Below are 21,964 nucleotides of genomic sequence, written 5' to 3'. Positions count from 1 at the left end.
AGGATAAAATAGTTTTACATTTAAAAGGAAAAAAACCTCAGCAATTTTCTGTAAATCCCAGAATATGAAGGTTCATATTATATTTGCTCAGCTGGCTATCAGGCCAAGTGATAATATAACACATAATTATTGTCACTGAATACACAGTGGGAAAGTTCTTTTTCTTTTACATAAACTTAGGGGTCTTTAGCAGGTTTCCCATTAAGGTATTAAACTAGTTAGCATAGGCAATCAGCTGAAATTGGAAATCCTATTGTTTGAAAATTCTTCTTCTTAATGCTTTTATGAAAAGAAACTACATAGGTATTTTTTAGATGGATGTAGCTTACAAGGCCATATGAGTATATAATTTTCACCTAGATTTCCATTTACTTGACATGAAATAAATGAAGATAATTCCAATTTCCCATTTATTTAATCCATAGAGACAAACTGTCTAACTCAGCCCTCCATCATAACCACTACTGTTTTTAAACTGATAATAGATTTATAACTACACTAGTGAAAATAAGGTAGAATAATATTCCAATAAACCAGGTGAGCTCTCTGCTTCAGGTCCAACTTGACAGGTACTACCCTCCCCTGAATCCCCTCTTCCTCCTCCTGAGACCCTGTAAAAGGAAGCTAATTCCAGGCTCATGCCTGCAGTCCCAGCTACTCAGGAGGCTGAGATCTGAGGAGTGTGGTTTGAAGGCAGCTCAGGCAAGAAAGTATGTGAAACTTTTAATTTCAGTTAACCACCACACAGCTGGAAAGCATGACTCGGGTGATAGAGTACCAGCTAAGAAAGCCATCAGTGACAAAAAATAAAATAAATCGAAGGAAGAAGGACCAGACCCTGAGTTCAAGCACCAAAAAAAAAAATTATTATTATTATAAAGGGATAACCCATAGTGATGATGGAAATGGAAAGGAATTTTAAGAACAGAATTGCATCATAGAAACCAACAGGCAGCTGAGGCAGAGTGGAGAAGCCCTGGGATTAGATCATTCACCGAAGGTGATGAGCACCTTTCCCAAGGACAGTTGCCTCCTGCATCTGTAGGAAATACATTCCAAAACCCTCAGTGGAAACTGAATAGTTCTGAGCCCAGTAATGGTTTACTTTCCCCATCTTAACTAAGCATTTATCATGCACCGCCACCACAGGTCTTGCAGCAACAGCAAAACCAGCCTAAGTTGTTACCTTCTACATATGGCCTGGATAGATGATTCATTCTTAGGTGGAGAACCCTTTTCTGCCAAAGGTCCATTTGGATTTTATAGATGCATTCATGATAAAATGATCAATGAAGGCAGCTAACAAGAAGCCCCTGAGAAGCATGCATGTCTAACCCATTGGCATGATGAGGACTTATTCAGCCCGGGTCAAAGTTCTCCATGCCTGAAGGCAATGTAAATGTACTTTTTACTTTTTTTATTAAGATTTTTATTTTCTTTTGCCAGTCCTAGAATTGAACTCTGGGCATTAGGCACTCTCCCTAAGCTCCATTTGCACAGAGCTAGAGCTCTGCCTGCTGAGCCACAACTCCACTTCGGGCTTTTTCTGTGATTAATTGGATAGCCTTATAGACTTTCCTGCTGGAGCTTGCTCCAAACATAAGCCTCAGATCTCCACCTCCTGAGTAACTAGGATTACAAGCGTGAGCCACCAGTACCTGGCTGAAGTTTTGCCTTTTTAATGAAAGGAAACATAGCTGTGTTAATTTGAGTATTAACCTCCACAGCAAATCCCTTTGCTATTGCCACTAAGAGGGAAGTTTCCAATTTGCTCAGTGTATCAGAGTTAAGAAGTTAAGTTTCAGTTAAGATGCCAGATGGTGTTGGCTCACTTCTGTCATCCTAACTCCTCAGGAGGCTGAGATTGAGAATCGTGGTTCAAAGTCAGCCCACACTGGCAGGTCCAGGAGAATCTTATCTACAAATAACCACCAAAAAGCCTGAAATAGTGTGAGGCTCACGTGGAGCCAGCCTTGAGTGAGTCATGAATTCAAATCCCAGTACTGGACAAAAATAGAAAATAAAACCCTTGTGTTTATACATTTTATAAACTTGTCCCTTGCAAGCCAGTTTTTTTACTGCTTCATTCTTAAATATAACCAGAGAGCCATCATATGGTGCCAAACATTTTAGCAAAACTACACAATGACAGAGACAAGAACACTCATTTCAACAGGAAAACTAGGTTAAGAAAACAGGCGAACAGAATAGAATTTAAAGTAACACTCTGTATAAGCATTTCCTTCTACCACTAGAATCAGAACTGGAATGCTTAGGAAGGATTATGTTTACAATAATAAGACTCTCCGGGAGGTATCACTAATGAGAATGTGTTTGGAGTAAAATGGAGGCTTCAAAAGGAAAAAATAGAAGAAAATCATATGCTAACCATCTGCTACGATTAAGGAGCATCTTCAGTTACACAGTAATCCCTTTTTTATCCAGTGGAGAACTTTTTTTACTTGATGTTGCCTCAGAAAGCCATTTTAGAAATATGCTTAGAGGAAGAATTTTCTAGTAAGCAACGTTTTTGTATCAGCAACAACACTGAAACAACCTGTACTTAACAGGCTATAATCAGGGAAGAGGTCAAATTGGCCCTAAGCAAATACCTCTGCCAAGTCCAAAAGTGTCTCTGTACCCAAAGGATATCCAAAGCACAGTCATGGCGATAAACAGATTCCTGGAAGAGAACTCACTCATTCAGTTCGCTGAGCTGTGGTGGTGATATCACTGTGCTAGATTCTTAGAGGGATAGGTTGAATTCCACAGGAACAGCTATGTGCCACTGTGGGAGTCAAGAGACACCTTCCAGCCTGGAGTGTGGCCTAGTAGTAAAGTGCTTGTCTAGCATGCATGAAGCCCTAAGTTTGATTCCTTGGTATCAAATACACAGAAAAAGTCGGAAATGGTGCTGTGGCTCAAGTGGTACAGAGAGATATTCTTGAGAAAGGCCCTGAGTTCAAGCCCCAAGACTGGCAAAAAAGAAAAAAAGAGAGAGAGACCTTACACCTCCTTATGCCCTAGACTCTTGAGATCATGAGGGCCTAGAAGAAAATAGTGGTCCCATGTGTGGCTTGAGCACACATCCTTTCCAAGAAACATTCTGAGATCAGTTTGGATGGCATGGTTCTCAAAAATCTACCAGATTTCTCAGAATAATACTGACTTAAAAGACTCAATCTTGGGGCCAGGAGCATGGCCTAGTGGTAAAATGCTTGCCTAGCATGCAGGAAGTCCTGAGTTCAATTCCTCTGTGCCACATACACAGAAAAAGTCAGAAGTGGCTCAAGTGGTAGAGCACTAGCCTTGAGAAGCCCTAGGATAGTGTCCAGACCCAGAGTTTAAGCCCCAGGACTGGAAAAAAGAAAGATTTGATCTTTCATAGTCCATGGACTCAGGAATTTGGCTTCAAAGTATCCTATCACTGGAGAAAATGGCCTGAGAATCAGAAACGTAGAACCTAATCTGGCAGGATGAGGTAATTGTGAGCAGGCCTCAATTGCCACACAAAATGGTGAGGTTGAGGTAAGCAATGTCTTCCAACTCTTTAGCATTTTAAAGATAAAAGCTTGGCTTCTGGAACATTCTTTAGATGTTCCTAAATATAGAGCCTAACCTTTAAGGAACCCCTGGGAACCCCTGGGCAGAGAGGTTTATTTAGGTTATTAGTAGTTGAGGTCACTAGTCAAGAGCTGGCGACATTGCCACAGAAATTTAAGTGACTCCTCTAAAGCAGGAAGAAAAACTGGATTACAGAGAGAGGATTTTTTTTGTGTGTATCTTCAGAGTGTATAAAACCATGTATGAATGTCACCCTCTTCTTTCTTTCTCCCCTCTGCCATTGAAGAGTTTAAGAAAAGTATAAGAAAATTAAGAGTGTGAGCAGATTGTTCGTGTTTAGAAATGTTGCAAAGAAATCAAACTTATTGTTGCTACAAACAAGTTTTCCTCTATGACTTACAATCCAATAAAGACAGGCTTGCCCTTGGATGTTATTCTTACTCCTGCTCCCAGATCCCCTTAGGATTCTTGACTGGAAAGATTCTAGAAGCTTTTACCCTCCCCTTGATCCCTGGGAAAAGGTGAGCCTCAGAGTTGAAGCCTCAGCCAGTTCATTCGGAGTTAATGGAAAACCTTGGAGCCTTCGTTTTGGCAATTTACCATAGTGCTTTACCTTCTCTGTTCTCTCATCCTGTCCTGCTGTTTCTATCTCTGATCCTGGTGAGCTGTCACCTCATATTCTTAGCTCCATTTCGATTGGCCTTCCACTTTTTTTTCTATTTCCTTCATTCATAAAACAGCCTTCATTAGGCCTTGTAATCATTCTTCTGTCACAGGCAGAGCTGAAAATATAAAAGGTGTCATCACAACATACGTTAAGGAATGCCAAAAATGTGTTGCTATTGAAAAAATTGCTGAAGCTGCAGATAACAAGGAAATGTTTTAAGGCCCTCTACATAGAAGCTTTATCATAAAACAGAGCCTGGGTTTCTATCGCCATCTACTGTTGAAATAACCAGTGTGTAAGAATAAATAAATTTTTGTGTTTTGTGATAACAAAAGCCTATAACTTTGCCCACAAATGGCCAACTTTTGAAGTGAAAAGGGGCATTTTATTACAAAATGGGGCTCAATATTATTTCTGAGTTTGAAATCCTTTCTTAAAGTTACTATCATAGTTAACAATTCAGTTTTACAAAAGAATGTGAATAAGAGTAGGGCCAACTCCTAAAATGATTTCATTCAGCTTGAAACATGCGGAGTTAGAGAAGGTAGAAGAATGTCATGGAGTCATGCCATTGCCTTTGGGTATGGTGAGCAGGCCTGCAAGGTCAGGAGCTCAGTTACTACAAGCTACTGAGCTGTCTGTTTACTAGTCTCCTGCACCAAGTAGTCCACCAGGCTTATCAGTTGGAATTGATCTAGGAAATCTGTCTCCAAATTCACTAGGGAATTTAGCTTGAGACATGTTCTTTGGTTCATTATTTGTTCTTTTTTTTTTGGTGCATTGTTCAACAGACCCATCTTCATCTTACACATCTTCCCAGGAAACATGCTGACTATTTAATAAACTGGTTTCATAAAAGCATCCATGTCAATTGTGAATAAGCAGTCTCTTTATGATTATATAATTAAACATACCCAAAATAGTTAGAAGATTTAACTACAAAATTGAACCTCTTCATCAATAGTCAGAATTACTAAACTAATATTGATGTAGTCACTCTCAACTTTTTTGACACTCAGGTGGCACTGAGGTACTTGTTTATATGCTTACTCAGCAGGAATATTAAAAAAAAAACAAACACCCATTTTCCAGTTTCCCAGACTAGCCAAAGTAAATACAGAAACCATTATTCCATGTCAGGATTCAATTCCCCAAACTGTCAGAAAGATTTATCTATTTTGGGTATGTTTAATTATATAGAATACTGAACAAAGCAAATACTAGCCATCAGTCCACAGCTGCACCAAGGTCAGGAGCCTACGATGTTCTGAGTGTCTCTATACAGGGTCTAACTTCATGGGGAGGTTGAAGGATCTCTTATCTGAATGGTGGTTTCGGCATTAACTGGCAAAGAGAAGCAGGCCTTCATGAACTGCTGCAAAGCAATGATTATGAGTCTGTCGGAGCATATAACTTAACTAGCACAATTTGAATCCAGGAGCACTTTCCCATAATAAGGAGGCTGACTCATGGGTGACTCTCTCTCTCCTCTGACTCCTCTCTGGTTTCCATCGGATGGAAACTTCCATTCTGTTTTTTAGAATTGGACAGCCTCTGCAAAAGATAATTTTTTTTCTAAATTCCGTCTTCATTCAGTTCTGTAGTTCCACTGACTGATGCATTTCAGCTACATATGAATCTGAAGTTTGAGATCCCTCCTTGACCTCTGCTATGTGCTGCTAATTTCTTACTGCTTCCTGCTTTCTCTTTGCAGCTTGCTTACTTCCTGCCATTCTCCTCTCCCAACTTCTTCCCTAGGTACTTTTTTCTCTTCTATCTTTGTTCACTATCCTCCCCCTTCTCTTGCGAAACTTTCTTCATCTTTCCTTATACTTTTTATTCTTTATTTTTTATGCTTTTGTCTCCTCGTCTCCTTATCACCAAGAAGGCATTAGGCTTATGTCTGTAATGATTAGTACAATTTACAAAGGTGTCTCAGACAGATTACTTCAGTTGATCCCAAAAGTAATGTGGCAAGGGACCAGGGAAGAATTTTCTATTGTCATGACCCCAAGGTCATGAGCCTGACTGCAACCTAGCCCTGCCTGCTCCCACACAACAGAAATGTCACAGATACCCCAACCATGTAGTTTAGTCTGACTGACCAAAGGCCTTCCCCATCATATTTTCAATCCCTCATGAAAACAAATTTAGATAAAAGTCACATGAGAGGATCTTGCTGGTTGCTTATCCATCATGTGAGTAGATAAAACCTTAATCTCCTCTGATTTGTATTTACTGAGCATTGCTTTTTGACTTTGGACATAACCACATATATAGAATTGTTTGGATTATGTTTTTGCCTTGCCTGACTGTGACCTGAGCACAGACAAGGCTGGGGAAAACAGAGGCTGGAGAATATTACTTTGGGTTTCATTTGTCAGCCTTCATTAAATTACTCATCTTGAGACATCCATCTTCATATATCCAAACCAAATTTGGTGTTTTTCTCCACATTCACCCTGGATTCCTCAGAGACTCTCAAATTCCATTAGGATTTCTGTTTACTTCCTTCTCCTCTCCAATTATAAGAGAGTTTAAAGAAAGAACACATCCATATTCTGTGCCATAGGCCAGATGTCTTTCTACTGCCAGGAAAATAAAGTGATCTCTGCCCTTTATTTAATTTCTCTGTTGATTTTTCAGTCCTGGCAAATGTTTGTGCCACTGACGTAGGCTTCTGGGACATCAGTCAGTAACCTTTATGGATTAATAGATCACATTCAGTAAAAGCTCCTGCTTACTACATTGAGAATCAGACTAGGCAAGAATTATGCATTAGACAAGATCACTCATCTATCTAGCCCTTCAGTCACTGATTTTGTTAATTAGCCTTGTGTTTGTTCATTCAATTTAGCATTTATTGAATGTGTGGTATATACATAACATTCTGATGAGGTGTTTGAGAAATCAAGAAGGAAAAAAACGAACCTAATTTATGATTTTATGTATGCAATTTCTGAACAGAGAACAAGCTGATAACTTGGACATTACTAGTAGCACTGATCAAATATAACCCCAGTGATTGTTTTTAACCAAGAAGCTACTGATCCTGAGGAGTTACAGAGTACTCTTCAAACAAGGAAGTTCCATGCTCACAGGAGCTGCTGAGAAGAGTTGGACATTTTTAATTCTAAGTACAGAGTTCAGGAAATATTTTGGTAGGCTGAATGTACTAATTGATACAGGGTGCCAAATCACTTTGTGTAGGTAAGATTACATAGATGATATAAGTACAAATGATATTGATATCACAATTGATATCAAGATATAGATACAGTCAACTCGGAGTATATTTCTGATAGCAAAAGATTTGGGCACAAGAACTTAAGAAAAGGTATATCAGCACCCTTCATACTGGGTATAGAGGAGAAGCACCTCTATCAAAGATTTCACAAGTGCATGTGTTTTTTGTTGTTGTAGTTTAGTTTTGGGTTTTTTTTTTCCAGTCATGGGGCTTAAACTCAGGGCCTGACCACTGTCCTTGGGCTTTTTCAAAGCTAGAGCTCTACCACTTGACCCACAGCACCACTTCCAGCTTTTTCTACATAGATGGTACCAAGGAATTGAACCCAGGTCTTTATGCATGCTGAGCAAGCACCCTACCACTAGGCCAAACTCCTGGCCCATGCATGTGGTTTTTGCAGAAGGAAACATAACTTTTATAACCTGGTCTTTTATGTCAGCAAAACACACAGCACTGTGGAGGGCTGATTTCCAATGCTGTTCTACTTTTAGGTTAGTTGGGGGCCATCCCCAGTTTGGGAAAGACGGTTAAAATGCCAACTAGTACTGCTGAGTAGCTAATATTATGACATCAAACCCTCTAGTTTCCCTGGGGAAAATGTCTGAGGTCAGAGAGAGATCTGTAAATTCCAAGGACACAATAAATTCAAGACCAGAATTCAGAACTCCTGATTTCTTCCTAGGGCCTTCTCTTTCCAGGAGAGAATGAAAGCAAATACTTTTCTGGTATTCTTTTTTTTTCTTTATAATTGTTCATAGTTTATCTGTTTTAACCAATCAGATAAGAATCACATAAGGTAAGTTGGCCCTTCAAGAAATACATTACTAGGCCAGGTATAGTGCTACATGCCTACAATCCTAGCTATTCAAGAATCAGAAATAAAAGACTATCAATGCTCAAGACCAGCTAGGGAAAATGTCAACAAAACCCTATCTCAAAATCAAACTGGGCATGCTCATGCCGATCTGTAATCCCAGCCACTGAGGAGGTGGATAGAGGAAAATCACAATCCAAGAGCAGACCAAGCAAAAGGAGGAAAACTTCTTTTTTTTGGCCAGTTCTGGGGCTTGAACTCAGGGCCTGGACACTGACTGTCCTTGGACACTTTTTGCTCAAGGATATCACCCTGCCACTTGAGCCACAGTACCACTTCTAGCTTTTTCTGAGTATGTAGTACTGAGGAATCAAACCCAGGGCTTCATGCACTTGAGGCAAGCAATCTACCACTAGGCTATGCTCCAGGCCCTGGTAGAGCACTTTTTTGGCAAGTACAAGGCCCCGAGTCTAATCCCCAACAATGCTGATAAAAAGGAAAAAAGAGAGGAATAGGGCAAAGGAGGGAGGGAGGAAAGAAGGGAGAAAGGAAACAAAATTATATTCTTAAAAAGGAGTGTCACTTAGACTTTTTCTTGGTTGTTTTTAATTTTTTAATAGCTTCTTTTGCCTAGGGAAGGGATGATAGTGTTGAAACAAGTGATTGTAGGGGAGAAATGGTGGTGGAGAGAGATCTAAAATGCCAGATCTGTGACCTACAGTATATCTATAAAGCCAGCACTTACTTGTCTGGCAATGTTTCCTTCCATGTCAACTTCAGCAGCACACAGAGCTTGGGAGAAGTCGTACATTGACCTTACATAGCTCAGAACCCACACTCACGAAAATGGAATATTCCTGCCAGACTAGATGCCCTCAACCTTGAACTAACCTCCCTTTGATTCTGGTCTCCCATGCCACCATCATCCTTTTCCAGCAGCTCTCAGGGTCAATTCATTGGTGCTGAGCTACTGATGTCTTTCAGATCGTCATTCCAGAATCATGTATCAAGCTTCTGCTTTAGGCTACATTGCTGCGAGGTATTAAAAACATAGAAGTAGAGGAAAGGAAACTTGTATTTGCTGAACACTTCTGTTTAATGAATTTTCTTTTTCAGAACAATTTGGGGTTGACAGGAAAAATGAGCAGGAAGTAGAGTTCTCATATAAAACCTTTGCCCACATGTTATGGCCTCCATTATTTCCAGCATTCCCTACCAAAGTGGTACATTTGTTACAAAATATAGTTATCACCTACAGTTCAAAACTGACATTAGTGCTCACTTCAAGTGTTATTCTTTTCATGATTTATACAGATGTGTGAAGTATAGCCAATATTCTTTACCTACAGGTTTCATATCCATAGATTCAACAAGGCCCAGATTAAAGAGAGTTTTTGCCCCTTATATCTGTACTGACTTTATTTTCTTGTCATTATTTCCTAAGCGAAATAATGTAAGAACTACTTACATTATATTGGATAGTAAAAATCATCTAGAGATGATTTGGAATACACAGGACTTGTAAAGGTCAAATGCCGACTCTTTTCTATGAGGAATCAGAACATCCATGGATTTGAGTAGTCCAGGAAGGTTCCTGGAACAAATCCCCCAAGAAGACCAGGGAATGACAGCTCTTTCATCACTCTGAAGGTCTTCTGTGCTCTGCCTCTCTATCCTTTCCTCTTTATTAGCCCTGATAACCACTGGTCTTTTTATATCTTTGCCTAGGCCCTGTCCTTGAGCTCTTCAGCTCAAGGCTCGTACTCTACCATTTTGAGCCACAGCACCACTTCTAGTTTTCCAGTGGGTAATTGGAGATAAGAGTCTCACAGACTTCCATTCCCAAGGTGACTTTGAACCATGATCCTCAGATCTCAGTCTCCTAAGCAGCTAGGATTACAGGTGTGAGCCACCAGCACCTCGCTCTACTAGCCATTTTTACTGTGACTTTTGGTAGTTCCTCTGTTTTGGGTACTGAATAGTATTCCATTATCTGATTATGTCACTGTTTATTCATTTAACTGCCACAGAATATTTTGGTGGTGAACATGTTTGAGTCATTATGAATTGAACTCGTATAACCATCCAGGGAAAAGGATTCTTGTCATTTAAAAGCATTTGGCATAGATCTGGAACATATAGTCAAGAATATATTTTGTTATGTCAGAAGTTAGCAAACTGTCGTCCCAACTGGAATCCCCAGTAGTAGTGAGAATACTGTTACTTCAGCCCCGTGCCTGCATTTGTTGTTATCAATGCACTGAATTTGGGGGATTCTGATGGCTGTACAGTGGTATCTCATTTAATTGAGACATGACATATTAAATTAAGCACCTTTCCGTATATTTATTTGTCATCTATAATCTTTTTTCACTGAACTATCAAGTCAAGTCCTTTACCCATCCTTAGTAGAGTCTTTTGTGTTCTTTTTTTTACGTTTAAATAATAACATAAAAACATAAAAGTATGGCCGGGCATGGTGGCTCACACCTGTAATCCTAGCTACTCGGGAGGCTGAGATCTGAGAATCAAGGTTTAAAGCCAGCCCGGGCACAAAAGGATCTGAGATTCTTATCTCCAGTTAACCTCTAGAAAACTGGAAGTGGGACTTGGCTCAAGGGTAGGGTGGTAGACTTAAGCTGAAGAGCTTAGGGACAGTGCCCAGGCCCAGAATTCAAGCCCTACAACCAACAAAATAAATAAATAAAACATAAAAGTAAATAGGTAATCATGTAAAGGTTTTTGTTTTTGTTTTGTTGTTTTGTGCTAGTGCTAAGTCTGGCTTCAAGACTTTGTACTCTAGCTTAATTTTTTGGCCTAAGGCTGGTGTTCCATCATATGAGTCACATACATACTTCTGGTTTCTTGCTGGTTAAATGGAGATAAATGGGGAGGATTTGTCTGCCCTGGACTGGCTCTGTACCAATGTCCAATATCATAAAGTTTTGACACATGTATGCATCAGATAATGTTTAAATGAAAGTAAAGGTATCCATCTCTTTAAATACCTTTGACATTCTTTTCTGGCAAAAATTGTCCAAGGAGCCAGAAGTGTGACCTAGTGGTAGAGTGCTTGCTTAGCATTCACAAAGCCCTGGGTTCAATTGCTTGTTACCATATACACAGAAACAAGCCAGAAGTGGTGCTGTGGGTCAAGTGATAGAATGCTAGCCATGAGAAAGCTCAAGGACAGTGCCCAAACCCTGAGTTCAAGCCCCAGGACTGACAAAAAATTATCCAATTTTTTTGTTGCCTTTTTGAAATAGACAGTACATAATTGCTATCTACAGCCACATTATGCCATAGAATACCAGAACTTCTTACTTCTGTCTAACTGTAACTTAGTCCACATTTCCCCACCCCTTCCCCAGCACAGCGAACACAACTTGTTTTGTGTGTTTTTTAGTTTTTGGTTTTTTGTAGGTCATGCAGCTTGAACTCAGCCTGGGCACTGTCCCTGAATTCTTCAGCTCAAGGCTACCACCCTAACCTTGAGCCAAGCCCCACTCCTATTTTGAAGATGAATCTCAGGTCCTTTTGTGCCCAGGCTGGCTTTGAACTTTGATCCTCAGATCTCAGCCTCCTGAGTAGCTAGGGTTACAGCTGCGATCCATGGCACCTGGCTGCAATAAAACTTCTATAACAACTATTTTTTCAACTTTCATGAACTCGGCTTTTTAAATGATGCATATGAATGAGTTCTTCACATGCATGTCTTTCTGTGCATAGATTGCATTTTGTACTTAGGCATATGATATATGTTGAGTCTAATTTTGTAAAGAACCCCTCATTGTTGTTGAGTATTGAGTTGTTCCCACATCATTTATTGAAAAGATTACCTTTCAGCCCTGTAACTGAAATAAAATAGTTAAGTATAAATTATATCTGTACATCAATATTAGTTTTAAAATTTGTTATGAATATCCACAAAATACCTTGCAGGATTTTGGTTATATTGTGTTGAGCTTCAGAGAAGGGATGAATTCACTTTTTAAGAAAATGTCTTTGCCAGAGCTTTGGCAGTGTGAAGGCAAGGGTGAGGTTGAGGTTTGGGAATCCCTGGGCGAGGGCAGCTGGGGGTGCCATAGCTCTGAACTAAGAGCAATCAATACTAGGATGATTTGGGAGTCACTTCGGAGAAAACTGTGACTACAATAATTACATAACTAGAAGTACCAGACAAACAGTAAAGAGGCAACATGTATATATTCCTGATGTGTAAGAGTGGGTAGACAAGATAAAGAATAAAAAGATAAAAACATATTCTTCAAAAGATATTTATTCCATTCTGGAGTGACTAAATGGAAACTGGAATTGAAGATGCTGATCTGAGCTAGAGATATGGATTAGTGAGTCAGCAACACTTTAATAGAAAGATAGGATTATTAGATACTGCTCTAGGGGTACATGTACTTACCTAATAAAGGTGAAGTCTTATATTCAATCCAGAAGAAGAAAGAAAGAAAGAGAGAGAGAGAGAGAGAGAGAGAGAGAGAGAGAGAAAGAAAGAAAGAAAGAAAGAAAGAAAGAAAGAAAGAAAGAAAGAAAGAAAGAAAGAAAAGAAAGAAAAGAAAGGAAAATCCAGGGGGACAAAAGGAAAGATGTGAGAGTACTCACGTATTAATTCATTCACCAAATATTGGTGATGTAGTATGTGTTAGGCATTATGCCAGTTCCCAGGGCACAAGGGGGTGGTTGCTCTCACAGAGATTGCATGCTAGTATGAGATGTTATAAATAAACATATTAGGCAAGTAATTTAGTCAAGATGAGAAATGTAGAGGAGGCATACAGGAAGATATATCAAAGGGGACTAGTTTAGATGGAGTTTTAAGAGTACCTAGAGTACCTTTTAAACTGAGGGCTAAAAAAGGAACAGCAGGGGGGTGGGAGCATGGCCTAGTGGGAGAGTGCTTGCCTAGCATACATGAAGCCCGAGGTTCTATTCCCCAGTACCATGTACACAGAAAAATCCAGAAATAATGTTGTGGGTCAAGTGGTAGAGCACTAGCCTTGAGAAAGCCCAAGGACAGAAATCAGACCCTGAGTTTAAGCCCCGGGACTGGAAAAAAAAAAAGAAAGAAACATAAGGCTCTCTGAGAAGAACTTTAATATGATGGTTTATATATAATATCTTAAAAAATATTTAAATAAAGGGGTGACATTGATCAAGATACATAAATTAACATATTCAATCCACTTTGTACAACTACTTCATGATAAGATAAAGCTGGGTGCTGGTGGTTCAGGGCTGTAAGCCTAACTACTTAAGAAGCTTAAGATCTGAGGATAACAGTTCAAAGCCAGCCGTTCAAAGGAAAGGAAGTTCATGAGACTCTTATCTCCTATTAGGTACAAGAAAATAGGAAGTGGTGCTGTGGCTCAAGATGGTAGAACGCTAGCCTTCCTTGAGCAAAAATGCTCAGGGACAGCACCCAGGCCCTGAGTTCAAGCCCCACAACTGACCAAAAGAAAAAAAAGATAATAAATTAACAGATTAAGTTTCTCCGTTATACCAGCCACACTTGAAATGTGCATAATATGTGACCACTGGCTACCATATTGAACAACACAAACATGGAACATTTCCATCACCATGTAAATTTCTGTTGTGAAACGATACCAAGGAAGGTTTGTAATGTCAAAAGCCAAAGAGAACTTGCAATAGTTGAAAAAACAGAGGCATTTCTGTCTCCTATTCTCTTCAAGATGAGCACTAAATATCTATCACATAATCCATTGTTATTGTGATTTTTAGAAGGGGGTAGAAATTTGTTTGCATTGAGCAAGTATACATCATAGGAGAGTAGTGATTCTGGTTTTTCTTGGTCAGAATTCTGGTTTGTCTCTGCCTCTACTCCCTTTGTTGAACATGAATGTTTCTATGATTCAAAGATGCCAAGTTTAGACACCCAGGGGATGATGTTGGAGTCAAGACAAGGAAACAGGACTCAGATAATTGGGAGGGGGGGGAGAGAAAGGGAGACAAAAACATGAGAAGGGATATCAATGTTTGAGAAATAATGTACCCACTACCTAATGAATATAACTGTAACCCCTCTTTATATTACCCCAACAATAAAATATGATAAAAAATTAATTAAAAAGAAGAAAATAGGACTCATTTTAGAAATATATTTTCCTACAGTAATATAGATATATGCAATTTATAGTTAAGAGAATACCTGTAAAACTTTGAAGCCACATTTTCTATGTCACACTAATTGGTTTTAGCACCTATTAATTTGAAATTGTTCATATCATAGAACTCCAACTCCAAAGACATCTTTTAAAAACTTTCATTAAATATATTTGCCTTTCTCCCTAAACTAGTTGTTCACACCTGTAATCTTGGCTACTCAGGATGTTGAGATCTGAGGATTGTGATTCTAAATAAACCTGGGCAAGAAAGTTCATGAGACTCTTATCTCCAATTAATCAACAAAAAGCTACAAATGAAGATGTTGCTCAAGTGACAATATGGTGGCCTTGAACTAAAAGCTAAGGATCAGGGCGTTTGCTCAAGAGTTCAGACACCAGTACTGGCACAAAAGAACAACAACAAAAAATGTTTTTGCCTCTAGAAGATATATATAGTTATTTTCCATTCATCTCTATTAACAAATATTAGTTTTACTTATCCCCAAGATTTCATAATATTTTTAAATAATATTTTAATATTTCACTAGTCATGAAAGCTTGAGAACAAATAACCAAGTATAAGAATAAATTTTTAATAATTTATTCCTTATGGCTTATAATTATAGCAGGAAGAGAAAGTAATAGCATAATTTCATTATGGATAATGATAGATTAGATAGATAGATAGATATAGATAGATAGATCTTAAGTAGAAGTATAAAGAGTTTCAATTCAATATGTCAGTTTGTGAGTGCACTGTATCTTGACTAGTGTCACCCTCTCATCATTCTCTCCCATCTAGTATGTATAACAAAATGGTGTAAAATGAAAGAAGAGTAGAGGAATGGGCTCTTTTCTTTTGTGTTGGAGACAAAGTGATGATTAAATGATTATGAGAAGTATGTGCATATATATATGTGCATATGTGAGTATAAGATTTACATACTTCTCCAGTGTGACCATGTTACAGATGCTGCAGTTATTGTTAAACTCTTGTTCTATGGTTTAAATTATGCATAAAAATAATTGTCTACCTAAAAAGATTTAGATGCTTTTCTATTTATCTTTTTGATAAATGCAGATGAAAGCAAATCAAGATAAAATGTGGTTATTAGACGATCACATTTGATAGATGAATGAGCAGAAGAGTCACAATATTTCAACATCAACCTAATTAAAACTAATCTATAGCTGATTTATATTTGTGGGAAGAAAATTAATTTGCAGATTCCTTTTACAAAGGATATTATATGTAATCTCAGGTACATAACTAATTCCAAGATTTTCTCTATGCAAGAGCTAAAGGAAAATTTTACTGAGTGTGCAAGCTAGGTCTTAGCAGTAAAACCACATGATCTGTGCTACAGCCCATTTTTTCAAAGAACCAACTCCTTGTTTTGTTGATTCTATGGTTTTTTTTGGACTCCAATTCATTTAATTCTGCTTTGATTTTAATAATTTGCTTCCTTCTACTGCATTTGGGATTGGTTTGTTGCTCTTTTTCCAAGAGCTTAAAGTGGACCATTAGATTGTTGGTTTGAGATTTTTCCAATTTTTTATTGTAGGCACTCAGAGCTATAAATTTTCCTCTGAGTATTGCCTTTGCTGGGTCCTAAAGGAGCTGGTATTTTATGTGCTTCTTTTTGTTAAATTCCATAAACTTGAATTTCTGTTCTGATCTCCTCGATGACCCACTAGTGATTCAACAATGTGTTGTTCAATCTCCATGAATTACAGGGTTTTCCTTGGTGGGGATTGGTGTTCAGTTCCAATTTGATGCCATTGTGGTCTGAGAGAATGCAGGGAATAATTTCAGTATTTTTGAATCAGCACAGGTTTGCTTTATGCCCTAAAATGTGGTCTATTTTGGAAAATGTTCTATGTGCTGCTTAAAAAATGTATATTCTGGTGTTTCTGGGTGGGATAATCTGCAGATGTCGGTTAGATCTAGTTGGTCTATGCAGTTGCTCAATTCTGAGGTTTCTCTATTGAGTTTTTGCCTGGTTGATCTATCCATAGGTGACAGTCACCAACAATCACTGTGTTTCGATCTATGTGTAGTTTTCTGTAAGTAAAGTTTGTTTGATGAAGTTGGGTGCTCTGGCATTAGGTGTGTAGATATTTAGGATGGTTATGTCCTCCTGGAGGAGAGAGCCCTTTATTATTATGTAATAACCTTCTTTGTCTCCTCTTCTCAGTAATTTTAGTTTGAAGTCTATTTTATCTGATATGAGGATGGCAACTCCAGCCTGTTTATGGGAGCCGTTAGCTTGACAGATTTTACTCCAGCCTCAAAATATGTTTTGGGGGCAAGATGTATCTCGTGAAGACAGCAGAAAGATAGATCTTGCTTTTTGATCCAACTGGACAGTCTATGCTGTTTAATTGGAGAATTAAGTCCATTGATATTGAGGGTTAGGATTGAAAAATCTTTACTAGTTCCTGCCATTTTTTTCTGTTTCATTAGGGCCTGTGACTTGCTGTAATTAGCTGGTATGATTTTTAGGTGCCATTTCTCTGTCAATAACATATTTGTGTTGATTTTCAATGTTACTGTATCTGACTTTGTTACCTGGTATATTGTATAGGTGTTTATTTATTTGAAATAGGAAAGAAAAGGGGGAAAAACAAGATGATGGGGAGGGTATGAGGGAGCGGGAAATGAGAACAAAAACATAAGAAGGGGTAGCTTTGTGCTACAGTCTTCTGTGAAGGAAGCTCTTTAAGATACAGAACCTGAGTTGTAATCAGCCAGCAGCTTTGCAGCTTTCTGTAGTTGACCTCCGAGCTGCCACCTTTGCTATGGCCCCTTCATTAATCATACCCACTGTGCCCCTCGTCCCACTTGGCTTAGATTTCTCCCTGACCTCCTGCAACTATCTTCTCTCCTTAATAACATTGCTCCATGAATGCAGCTGAACTTAAAGAAAAAAAGAAAAGAAGGCTAAGGTTGCCTAGTTGGCTCTCCATGCATGACAAGAGAGGATAACAGGTCTTCATTGGGTTTTCATAGCACTGGATCTAGGCTTTAAGCCTACAGGCTTTGAAACTCAATTTCAGTCAGTGTATCCAGGGGTGACCAAGCCTATGTACTATAATACTATTTTATTTCCCTATGAGAAGGAAAAGAGAGAACCTCAAGTTTAGGAATGTGCTTATTATTTTCCTTAGGTAGAACACCATGGAAAGCCATGTTGTAATGAGCAGGTGGGATACAAAGCATTAGCCACTCAGGGGACTTTACTAGCTACTGCCATAGAGCGAGAATGTGTTATCCTAGTTTACCAGGAAATGTGCTCCTGTCAGCCACTTGCAGTCAAAGTTCGAGCACACCCCTTCCTCAACATGTTGGAGCTCTCCTTTCGCTCTGTTCCTTTCTTCTGATAATATACTCAGTGTTATAAATTCTATTCCCAAATGCAATTCATAAACAATGAATTGATTCATAAATGTAAATTAATTTATTAAAAAAAGCCTAGGCACTTTCTTCTTGCTTTCAGCTCAGGTGAAGACAGAGATTATTCTTGACTTTTTTAATTGTAATGAATAGAGAGATTATAGTATATTCATCAGATAGTAGGTGCATTACTTCTCACACACTGATATCCCTTCTCATATTTTTGTCCCCATTTCCCTCCCCTCACCCCCTTCCAATCATCTTGTTTTCCCCCCTTTCCTTCCTATTTCATATAAACAAATAAACAAACATACAATATGTCAGGTATCAAAATTAGATACTGTAACAATATGAGATTAATCAAAGAATAACAGACATGAAGAGAAATAACATAGTACATTAAGAACAACAACCACATAAAATAAAGCTCTTGTTTCCATATCCTGGAGATCCTTTCGTTTAGCCTCATCCTATATGACCTTATGTATCTAGGTTTTTCCCTATTGTAATCCTCTGCTAGGAGAGTCCTAGGTGTGTACTAATTATGACAAATGAGGGAAACCATTGAGCCTATGTTCCTTTGAGTCTGGCTTACTTCACTTAAGGCTTTCCATTTCCTTACAAATGGGGCGATGTCATTCTTTCTGATGGCAGCATAGAATTCCATTGCGTATAAAAACCACATCTTCTTGATGCAATCATCAACTGATAGGCATCTGGGTTGGTTCCATATCTTTGCTATGGTAAATAGTGCTGCAATGAACATCATTGTGCTAGTGGATTTAGTATGTCCTTGTTTCTGGACGTTTGGGTAAATGCTAAGGAGTGGAATTGCTGGGTCATAGGGGAGCTCTATGTTTTGTCTTTTGAGGAACCACCATACTGCTTTCCATAGTGATTGAATGAGTTTGCACTCCCACCAACAGTGTAGTAGTGATCCCTCCTGGCCACATCCCCTCCAGCATCTGTTGTTATTAGAGTTCTTTAACATGGCCATTCTAACTGGAGTGAGGTGGAATCTTTGAGTTGTTTTGATTTGCTTTTCTTTTATGGCCATGTTGAGCATTTCTTCATGCGTCTATAGGCCATTCTTATTTCTTCTTCAGAGAAGACTCTCTATAAGTCTTTGGCCCATGTTTCGATGGGATGGTTGTTTCTTTGAAGACTTGTTTTGGAGAGATTCAATTTTTTTAGCTGTAGATATATTTTAGATATGATTATATTTTTTTAACGTAAGAGTCTTTATTGCAAACTAGAGTCTGGACTCACAACGGACACTGACACAGCAGGTCTGAGTTGAGAGCCGACTTCTTATTGTACAGGGTTTTTAATAGGGTTCTGGAAAGTTTCCAAGTATAGTCACAAATTTGAGCAAATCATAACACATTGTGGAAAAAATAAAAAAAAAAACAATACTCAAAGTTGATTTGCGCAGCTAGTGGCAGGCAAGTATTTGGCTGGAAATGATTGGTTAGCTCAAAAGGTTGACGTTTTATGAATTGATTGGTTAGTGCTAAGGGATACATGTGGTTCCTGCATGCTGAACTGCAAGGTATTCTTGACTTTTTAAAAAGGACTAGTACTTTGGAGCTTCATTCTTTTAAGGTGTAGTCATTCAGAGTTTTTTCTTTTTGTGCCAGTGCTAGGAATTGAACTCAGGCCCTAGGTGCTGTCCTTAAGAATTTTTGATCAGAGCTAGTGCTCTACCAATTGAGAAACAGCTCCACTTTGGGCTTGTTGCTGGTTAAGTGGCGTTAAGAGTCCCATAGACTTTCTTGTTCATGTTGGCCTTGAGTCAGATCCTCAGGTCTTAGCATTTGAGATTTTAGCCTACCAGAGTAGCTAAGATGGCAGGCATGAGACACTAGCACCTGGCCAGAGTCCTAATTTTGCCCTGGGATGCCTGATACGACCCTGCCTCAGAGCCCACACAATCCCCCTCTCCATGCAGTCATTAACCCTGGATGCTAGACCTGGCTATCTTCTGGGTGTTTGTCCTCTGAATGTGCATTTCAGCTTTATTTTTTAGCTCTAGTTTTAACTGCTAAAACATTTTCTTCTGAAACTAAGTGAAAGGATCTAGGTTGTGGAAACACGAGCTTTATCTTGTATGATTGTTATTCTTCATGTACTAGGTTATTTCTCTTCTTTTTTTTGTGCTTTGGTTAATCTCATATTGTTACTGTTTCTGATTTTGTTACCTGGTATGTTGTATATACATTTATTTGTTTATTTGAAATAAGAAAGGGAAGAGGGAAAAACAAGATGATTGGAAAAGGGTAGGGGGGAAATGGGGACAAAAACATGAGAAAGGGTATCAATGTGTGAGAAGTAATGCACCTACTACCTGGCAAATGTAACTGTAACCCCTATACATTACCCCGGCAATAAAAAATAAATAAAAACTTTTCTTCCTTGCAAGCTTAGCCAAACATTTAAAAGTATTTTTCTAAATACTCAATTCTAGATTTTTTAAGCTGCTCTATAGCAGAACATCTAACCTCAGTATAACATCTAACCTAGAAATTGAGTCTCATGGTATTTTTCTGTAATGATTATTGTGCACACCTGTATCCTAGCTAGACAGGAGGCTGAGCTCTGAGGATTGTAGTTCAAAGCCAGCCAGGGCAGGAAAGTCTGTGACACTCTTACTTCCAGTTAACCACTAGAAAACTGGAAATAGTGCTGTGGCTCAAAATGGTAGAGTGCTAACCTTGAGCAGAAAAAGCTCAAAGACAGTGCCCAGGCCCTAACTTCATGCCTCATGATGGATGAGGGGGAAAAAAATCTGAAAAATTCACATAAAGATCTACATTCTTGGCTTATCTTTCAAAAATTGGAAATCTGGCAACATTAGTCACTAGACAGCATTGCCCTCTTTTAGATTAAATGTGTTCCCCAGTTCACTTTATGTTATCGATACATCCTTTTCCCATGACTTTAAATTTTGCCAACCCTGATTTAAAGTCTAGCAAGAAGAAAACAAATTTGCATAAGTAATTAGAGTAAGTAGAGCTCTAAATCACATTGAGTGTTTGCCTATTTACTAAATGGTGGCTTCCTGGTTCTCACTGGTTGTTATCCTGGGTTGCTGCTCAAGCCTGGTCTCTAAGGTTTCACTTTTCATTGCGAAGCACATCTGAGAAGTCACTGCACATGGCAAAAATGCTGCACTAGAGTTAATATCAAAGACACAGCTTGACCCAAGGAGTAAGGAAATACTAGTCCCTGGGGAATCAGAAATGTGACCTCTCACCTGAGTGTTCAGGGGCCACAGAAAAGGCATACAGATCAGCAGCCTCAGGGAAGTCCCAGGACTTTGATGTAAGGTAACTGCAGATAATGAAGCTGACAAGTATAACTATTGGATTTATCTGACTGTCAGAAGAATGGGTTTGGAAGATGGAAACTGGCATCAAGATTGCTTCTGTACAGGGGGCTAGTGTAGGTGTCAAATCCTTAATAATAGAGAATGGAGAAGATGATATGGGCAGCATGAATTCCAAAGAGAGAACCACTGTGTAAAACAACATATCATGATGTACTTAGGCTATTAAAGGGAATCCTTAGCCAGATACCAGTGGCTTGACCATTAATTGTACCTGCTTAAGAGACTGAAATCTGGAGGATCAAGTTTTGAAGTAGGAATGCCCAGCAGATCCTATCTCCAATATAAGCAGCAAAAGCCAGGGTATCATTTGAGCAAAAAGTTCAATAGAATGCCAGTTAGGAGCAAGAAAACTAAGCAAGAGCTTAAGGTCCCAAATTCAATCATAAGGACAGGCAAAGTAAACAAAAGTGGATCTTTGGGCTGTGAGTAGGGCTGAGTAATAGAATGCATGTCTGGCATACATGACATCCTGGATTTGATTCCTTAGTAACCACAGATACAGAAAACTCAAGGGTAGGATGCTAGCCTTGAGAAAGCTCAAGGACAATGTCCAGACCTTGAATTCAAGCCCCAGAATTGACAAAAAATAAAGAGTGGATCCTTACATGTCACTAATTCTGGAAACTCTTATTATGCTAGTTTAAGAACGCTTTGGTGGGTTGGAAGTGTGACTCATTTCATAGAGCCATGGTCAGTAGATCAAAACATCAGATACCAAGTTTGAGTCAAAGCAAAGAATGTTTT

General features: G+C 38.7%; 1 protein-coding gene across 21 annotated transcripts in view; it reads left to right on the top strand.

The window, feature by feature from the left end:
- Dlg2 (discs large MAGUK scaffold protein 2) overlaps positions 1–21,964 on the top strand; it is a 1,918,473-nt gene that overhangs the window by 1,541,409 nt on the left and 355,100 nt on the right. The window lies entirely within an intron of this gene.

This window comes from Megascapheus bottae, chromosome 16 (assembly GCF_031878675.1).
Source record: "Megascapheus bottae isolate mThoBot1 chromosome 16, mThoBot2.hap1, whole genome shotgun sequence".
NCBI lineage: Eukaryota > Metazoa > Chordata > Mammalia > Rodentia > Geomyidae > Megascapheus > Megascapheus bottae.
The sequence above is the reverse complement of the archived record's forward strand: the minus strand, read 5'-3'. Positions and strand labels throughout refer to the sequence as shown.